This window comes from Amaranthus tricolor, chromosome 12 (assembly GCF_026212465.1).
Source record: "Amaranthus tricolor cultivar Red isolate AtriRed21 chromosome 12, ASM2621246v1, whole genome shotgun sequence".
Lineage (NCBI taxonomy): Eukaryota > Viridiplantae > Streptophyta > Magnoliopsida > Caryophyllales > Amaranthaceae > Amaranthus > Amaranthus tricolor.
In genome coordinates, this window is record NC_080058.1 from 11341550 (window position 1) to 11350288 (window position 8739).

Here is an 8739-nt window from a genome sequence, read left to right on the forward strand (position 1 = left end):
GAGGATCATCATCTTCTTTTGCCAACGTTGAAAATCGACACCAACAAACTTATCTAGCTTAGTGAAATTAGAAGTAAGTTCTTTGATGCTTGCCATCCCGAAGAAGAATATCACAAAAGATTATTATTAACTGAGAATGCAAAATACAAATAACAATTGGAAATTTGTATTTTTCCTTTGTTGATGGCTAAATAAAACTTACAAAATACACTAAGAATTAACTTGAAGATTATCTCTGTAACGACAACCGTTACCCAGAAACTTGATACTTGTTGTAGGCGTGTAATCACTTTCCTTTTGTGATATTTTCCCCACAAAGGTACTTGGGTTTTGAATTGGAAATTCACAACGAGATACAAATAACACAACACACCCTTAGTACTTAGGGTATGTCACTTAACAACAAGTGTTTGATGAATTATAAGCTTTGGAAGTTCTAACAAAAGTTAATTACTCTCTTGAAAGAACACAAGTGAAAGAGAAAGAGTAAGAATGAAAATTCAGAAATTAGATGTAGTGAACATTCTTCCTCAATCCCCTATTTATATTACTCCAAGTATAGTTAAGGGTCATGGCATATTCAATCACCCATTGATGACCAATATTAATGGTCTCCAAACAATACCATTAACAAGGTATTCATAAGCATCATTCCTCCCAATTACATCTTTGTAACTCCAGAAATAATATGGAATAAGTAAGGAAATCTAATGCAATCAACTCAAAGTAAACGTAAAAACTCAATGGTCAAATCATAACAAAAAGCCGAGTCGCCTTTTTCCTTTTTCCTAGGAAAGCCGAGTCGCCTTTTCCTTTTTCCTAGGAAAGCCGACTTGGCTTTTTCTGTTGACAAAATCAATTTCGGCTTTAGGCCCTAATCCAAGAAAGCCGAGTCGGCTTTTCTTGCTGACTCGGTTTTCCAATATTTCTTTTGTTTTATCCTTTGAACCGCTTTTGGACTTTGTATTTAATACATATTGTCCCACTACTTTTTGTAGTACTTGATGATTATATATACTTAAAATTATTATACACTAAATGTTCAACAAAACTTTCTCTTCAACAATATTGGGGTTGTTGGTCTTTTCCCTGATTCTTACTCCTTCCCATTTGTTCTTAAGGCTGTGGGTCATGGTTCGGATTTTAATGCCGGAAAAAAGATTTATGACAGACTATAAAATGTGTTTTTTTTTTAGTTTTGTTGATTTGTAAGTTTGAATTTATTAGTTTTGTGAATTGCTACTAATTTGTTATGATTCATAACAGATTTAATAACCTTTCTTTCAAGGTTGCTAATGAAACATCTTTGATTATTAACATGATGATTTCAAATTTGCTAGTTTTTAGGAAGTCAAAATTTAACGATTGTAAGTTGTACGGTCAATGTTTTTTCATGTTCATTCATATCATATTTTGTAAAAATTTGCAATGAAAGTTGTTATTTTTTGTATTACAGTTGTCGATGATTGAGCTACTTAACTCGATTATTTTTTGTAAAAATTTATTGAGTTTGCCATAAAAAACCTCTGAGGCTTATTTCCTCTTACTATAAAAGAACTTTTAACAGCAAATTTAAATTTATATAGTACTTTATCTATCTTTATTTTGTACAAATTTCTACTTTAATTTGTCTTATTAATTTATTTAGCACAATTGCTTAAAAAGTACTTCCTCTTTTTTTTAATAAATTTTTTTTCAATCAATTATATTCCGAGTTATTCACAACTAAAAATTATATAAATTTGATGTTATAAAAATATGCGTTGAGACGAATAAAATAAGATCCTACATGGTTATGTTTTTTCTCGTATAGTAGCTGTAATTAGGGATGAGCAAAGTTTAGTCTAAACCGCAAACCAAATCAAATCGTAATTTTAATATTTGGTCTGCTCTACAGTCTAAACAGTTTGGTCTTTTTTTTTAAAAAAAAAAAAACGGTTTATGGTCTGGTCTCAGTTTTTTTTTTCATACCAGACCAGACCGCAAATTGTACTTGAATGATATTAATGCAATCACCTAATTACAAATTATTCGATTTGATGATTATTATAAGTGCGAAATAAACGCAAACATCAATTTGTAAAAAGTATAAAATTATAAACTATAGAGCAGACCGTTGTAGAATGGTTTGGTCCGTTCCGGTCCGGTGATTTAAACGGTCGAAAATTTTGGTTTAGTTTGATTTTAGTGTCAGGCCATACTAAATCGAACCGTGTACACACCTAGCCGTAATATGCAAAATAAGAAAGTGATAATATGGGGTTGGGTGCGACTAAAAAAATTATATATTTTCATTAACCAGATAAAATAGACTATTTACAGGCTTACAAAGTCATAAAAAAATTACCTCAATCAAAAAACCCAATTCTTATTTTTTGCTACCATTTTCATTTTATCGCCACCTCCCTAATGAAATTACGAATTTGCCCTTGCACTTTAAAAAATTACGAAATTGCCACTGCACTTAAAACCTCTATAAAACATTTCAAATTCACTCAATAACACTCTTATCACTTCCAAAACTCAAAATTTTCACATAAAATTAATCGGAGCTAAAGCTTTGGAATCGAAGTCGTTAACAAAACCTCGAGGTAATTTCTAAACAAATTCATTCGAAATTTCAAATGTTTATTAAATTAATATTGTAAGTGTAATTAAAATGAATATAACTTAATTTAATTTTTTATGCTTTTAATTTTTTTATTAATAGTAATTAAAATACGAAAACTGTAGTAAATGGCTCGAAATCAAGGAAAAGAAAAAGGGTTTTTTAGAGGGTTATTGAGCGGCAAAGCTCTAGGCCGACTTTAATGAGAGGGGATCCCCATGAGAAGGGGGTTACGGGATCTGCAAGGCGAGCAAAGCAAGAACAGACGACCAGACATAGTCAGGCCCAACGTTCAACTACGCTAGATCATGTGCGTAGTCGCTTTGAGCGCCAGAGTAGCCTGCACAGTCATACGGTCGGCTCAGGTGACGATGATATTGATTACGATGATTCTGTTAGTCGGAAAGAGTCTGTCGGTCAGAATGAGTCCGTCGGTCATCCTGTTGATTGGACGCTCGTCAGAGGGCATGCCGGTCAGTTTAGGATTAGAGGGCATAGCACGACTGGCACTTCTGATCAGGCAGGAGTAAGCCAGGTTGAGGATGCGGCTCCACGGGGGAGGAGGCGCTCACAGTCCACGGACATGGACTGGTTGATCACATCACCCCAGCCCGGGGGCCCTGTTGACACCACTTTAATACCCAGCTACGGTGGGCACGTAGCAAAGGTTATATTTGAGGGATCGAAGCGCATCCCTCCGATTTTGGAATGTCGTCCGAGGAAGAGGACGTTGGATACAATCATCAGACTTCTGGACATGTCTGATGAACTGTACGGGGTGTTACCTGCCACTCCTCTTGGTCGTCTGCCGTATATAATGCACCAGCACATTGATAGTGCTCTCATTACGACATTTGTGGAAAGGTGGCAGCTTGATACCAACACCTTCCACATGCCGTGGGGGGAGATGACCATAATGTTGCACGACGTGCAACACATCTTAAGAATTGGCATTGACAGTTCACTTCCCGTTGAACCGTCTGATCGTGACTGGCAGCTTGGCCTGGTCGGCCTGTTTGGGAAGGGGCACTTCACCAGCGGCAGCATTAACGTTGGTGCATTGTTGCAGCTTTGCCACTGTTCTTAGTCTATGGAGACTCAGGCTACTGCGTACTACATGGTTATAGTGGGTTCCACGCTGCTCGTGGATAGGACTAGAGTCGGGATGCGGCCTCACCCTGTTGTAGCTGTCACTGCTGATCAGGATGACATTGCTTGGGGTGCATTGACGCTTGCTCACATGTATCGCGAACTGGGTATGGCGACAAGGATTGGGTGCAAGACTATTGCTGGTTGTCTGACACTGTTGCAGACATGGATTTACGAGTACTTCCCAGCCTTCCGCCCCCATCCGCGTCAAGCTGACATGCCGAACAAGACTAGGGCAGAGATGTGGTCCCCGCAGAAGCCAATCCGTGAGCTGAGCAGACTGAGAGACTATAGGAGCATACTGGACGCCATGACAGAGACAGACCTCACACATCGTTATACTAAATATTTTAATTTTATATTATGTTGTTTATGTTTATTTTCTTTGTAAGCAGGTGGAGTGGACTCCGTACATGAGTTCTGCTAGGGTTTTATTGAACGACCACCCACGCACCGCCTATATCGGTGGTATCACTTGTTTTGATATCGTGGAGGTCTATTTGCCTGAGAGGACAGTCAAACAGCTTGGGTTTGCACAGGCCATCCCCCCCCTCCGCTGAGACCTACCCAAGCTGTGCGACCAGCACAGGGCTTCTACTCAGTGACATTCGCTTCTCCGTCTATGTACACGGAGATGCGGAGTAGGTTCCCCTATTGTGCCCGCGTAGTTGAGCAGGCACTACGTCGGGCATCGGTTCCATCAGAGGCTGCCCCTGAGTATATTGACTGGTTTAGAGTGTTTTCCCACTCATTTCTCATCTCAGGTGAAGGACGTGCTGCTGCGTTCGGTGTAGCGGATAGTAGAGTCGAATATGTTAGTGTTTCTATTTATCTATTTCATTTTAATGTGTCATTACCGGAGTTGACTGTCTAATTTTTTGACAATGCAATTGTTTTGTTTCTACAGTTTGCAGCTGAATTTCCAAGTAGACTCACGCTATTGCTCAGGATACCATCTATTGTGCAAATGACGCCTTGGGAAAGACATGCTGCTGATATGTATTTAGATGAACTTAGAGTTGTTTGCCGAATGGCAAGCGTTTAGAGGGCACAACCCTTAATAGACATTTGTGGATTTTGTATTGATGAACAATTTTTTTTGACCTGTATTGATGAAAAATTTGTAGTATTACGTGTTGCGTTTGATGCATTTACACATTTATTCACTAACTTAATTATGGAAATTTATTCACTAACTTAATTATGGAATTATTAATTATAAATATAATTACTAGAATGAATACAATTAATAAAATGATAACACTAAGTATAATCAGTACAATAAACACTATGGAGTATCTAAATTGACCGCGTCTTCTGCGGTGTTATTTTGTTGTCTTTGTTGTACGTAGGCATGGCCACGGGGCGGGTTACCCGGAACCGAACCGGTCCCGAACCGCTTGGAACCGGATCCGGAACCGGAACCGTTTGCGACAGGTTCAGAACCGCCCCGAACCGCGAAACCGTGAAACCGCCGGAAAAAACCATCGTGAACCGGGTAAAAAACCCGCGGTTTGGAACCGGAACCGGTCCGGGAGAACCGGTCCAACGGTTCCATGGAACCGGTCCGGTTGAACCGGCTCAACGGTTCCGTGGAACCGGAACCGGGACCGGTCCGGTTGAACCGGCCCACCGGTTCCATGGAACTGGTTCGCCAAAATATGACCGTTTGTTACCGTTAACTAGCCGTTGCATTCTCCTCTATATATACTCATTACTTTCAATCATTTTCATTCACAACTCATCTCTTCTCCTACTCTCTCTACTTACTCTCTCTACTTAATTCTTTAATTACGCAATTATTCTCTTAATTACATAATTAGTCTTTTAATTATTTCTTAATTTAGTTAGTTACATAATTAATTAATTATTTATTTCTTAATTCTATATTTCTATTATTACTTCAATATTATCAATCATGTCTTCATTTTTGAAAAAAAGCCACAAAAAAAGTTACTAAAGTGGCAAAATCATTGGGAGGTTCCAGTTCGTCCAAAAGAAAGGCCACTTCTACTCCGTCGGTATCAACAACACCTTCCATTAGTAATTATAATTATGAACATAATTATCCGGAAGGGTACGACCCGGAGTTACATAATTATGCAGAAGAAATGGAAAGAGAAATACAAATTGATGAAGAAAAAGAACAAGAAGAGGAACCAACGACCCCAATTGGGATAAATATATCTCGACAGTCATCAACAAGATCACATGAAGAACAAGGAGAACAACAACAACAAAGACAAGGTCGTGGTAAACGAGTCAATTTCCAAACTATCGGTTAGTTTTATAATTTTATTCTTCAAATTAATTAAACTTTAAATTATTTATTTATTTAATTATAGTTTTATAATTTTAAATTATTTATTTAGATGAAGATGAACCAGTAAGACAACATTTTCCGGCAATGCCACCTCCTAGTGGTAGAGCTGTTTCACATGTGTGGTCGTATTTCACAAAAGAACCAACCGAGAATCCAGATATTTTCTTATGCACTTGTCAAATTTGTGAAAGTCAAGGAGTAAAGCCCTTAGTTTCATACAGTTTCGCCAGAGGTAAATACTTTTTATGTTTTTTATACATACTGACATACATAATACATTGATACATTATATATTCATATTTTATAAACATTTATTTATTGTGTTTTGTGAATACGTGTTAGGTGGTGGTACGGGATCTTTTAACAAACATTTGGCAAAGAAGCATGGAATCACAAAAGAAACTCATGCAGCAAGCGGGAGCGGGACCACAAGTGGAAGCCGACAGACACAATGGGACATTCCCATCACAGGTATGCCTTTTAGATACAATCGTAATGACATGATTGATGAATTTTCTAGGTATGTAACTTGTGATGAATTGCCTTTTAACCACGGTGAAAGTAGGGCATACGAGCGTCTCAATAGAAAAACTTTGCAACCACAATATAGAGCAATTCCTAGGAGCACTCTTAAAAGACGCACAATTAAATTATACGAATCAATGCGCTATGAATTAGTTGAAATGTTTAAATCGTTTAATGGTAGGGTTAGCATAACAACTGACATTTGGTCTGCTCCCCCACATTTAGAACCTTATATGTGTGTAACAGCACACTGGATAGATCGAAATTGGATTATGCAAAAAAGAATAATTGCTTTTGAGACAATGCCAGAAAGACATACCGGTGAAAACATAAAATATAGATTAGTAGAGATATGTAGAGAATGGAACTTATTAGATAAAATATTTTGTTGTTCAACTGATAATGCAACCGCGAACATTAAATGTATAGAACTTTTGTTTAACGAACCTGCTTTTAGTTTAATCCTTGGGGGTAGCTTATTACACATACGTTGTTGTGCGCATTTAATTAACTTATCTTTCCAAGCAGGCATAAAACAATTAAGTGATTTATTAGAACCAATTAGGGATATAGTGAAATGGCTTAGGATCGGAAAAATAAAAAGACGTTATAAACAATTATGTGACCAATACCAACTTAAAAAAGTGTATTGGTCATTAGATACTCCTACACGTTGGGGCTCAACCAACGATTTATTAAGAAAGGCGATTGCTTATCGCCCAGTAATAACACAACTATATAGTGAGTGTACAGATAGCTATATAGCTGATGACACTTGGGAATTAGTTATAGGTGTACATAACATATTAGAAGCGTATGACCACGCGACTAAGATTTTTTCTTATGTTTATGAACTGAACGTTCACTTAGTAATAAGTGAATGTATTACTATTTTTTATCATCTCCTTAAATATACACATGAAGATACTAACCCAAAATTGAGGCCGATTCTTGCAGATATGATGGAAAAATGGCAAGCATATTTTACCGATTTTCCTTATATTTATGGAATCGCAACCATTTTGGACCCACGTTTTAAAACTGAGGTCCTTACTAAAGTAATAGGATTTTATTATCAATCGTTAGATCGCCCGTCTACTGATGTACATAATTATGTAGGAACATGTAAAAAATATTTAGCAGAACTCTATGATTTTTACGCTAGTGTATATAACCCGAAACGCGATATGTCTAGGCGTGCTAGCGTTTCGGCACGTCCCTCTTACTATAATTCGGTAATAGCTAACATAATGACTCAAGATGATAGTTTTCTAGGATCATCTTCTTCTTCCTCGACCTCATATTTAGAACTAGATAGTTATCTTAAACACCACTTTGAAATAGACCAAAGTATCTATGATATTTTGGAGTGGTGGAAAGAAAAATCTGTTAAATTTCTCATTTTATCGAGAATTGCAAAGGATATCCTTGCAATTCCCGCGTCAACAATTGCGTCGGAGTCTGCTTTTAGTGCAGGTAGAAGAGTTTTGGACGAAAAACGATCTCGTCTTGCTCCACATAGTATTCAAATATGTGTTTGCAAGAAAGATTGGGATCAAACGGAGATTCGAACACAAGGACTAAGGAATGATGATGATCAAGACGACGATGATGATCCATGGATGATGATGGATACATCTGCATCATCGTCAGGAGGAGAGTCAGCGGAAGCATCTAATCAACCACATGATGATGACGAAGACGAATAGGATCAATCCGACAAACGACAACGATAAATCAACATTCAACAACTATAAATAAAAGGTATGACAAAGAACTACGTGGGCTTTGATTCCTTCGGGATACGTAGGCAGCTTAGTATTCATTTGGGTACTAGGTTCAAGTCCATTTTCTCCCTCTTTTTTTATTAATCATCTTTATCGACATTATCATTGATTCGTTTCTTATTAATTTATTTTTTTCATTCTTTTTAGTAAATATTTCAATAACGATGACAACTTGACATGCAATGAATTTCGCTAATAATCAAGTAATCATCAAAGGTACGTCCGCGATATTATAGTATTTTTTTATTATATAAATATTTAAAGAAAAAATAAAAATGGAACCGATGGTCCGACCCGCCCGTCCCGTGAGTTGGAACCGCCGGAACCGCCTCATGAACCGCCAAGGA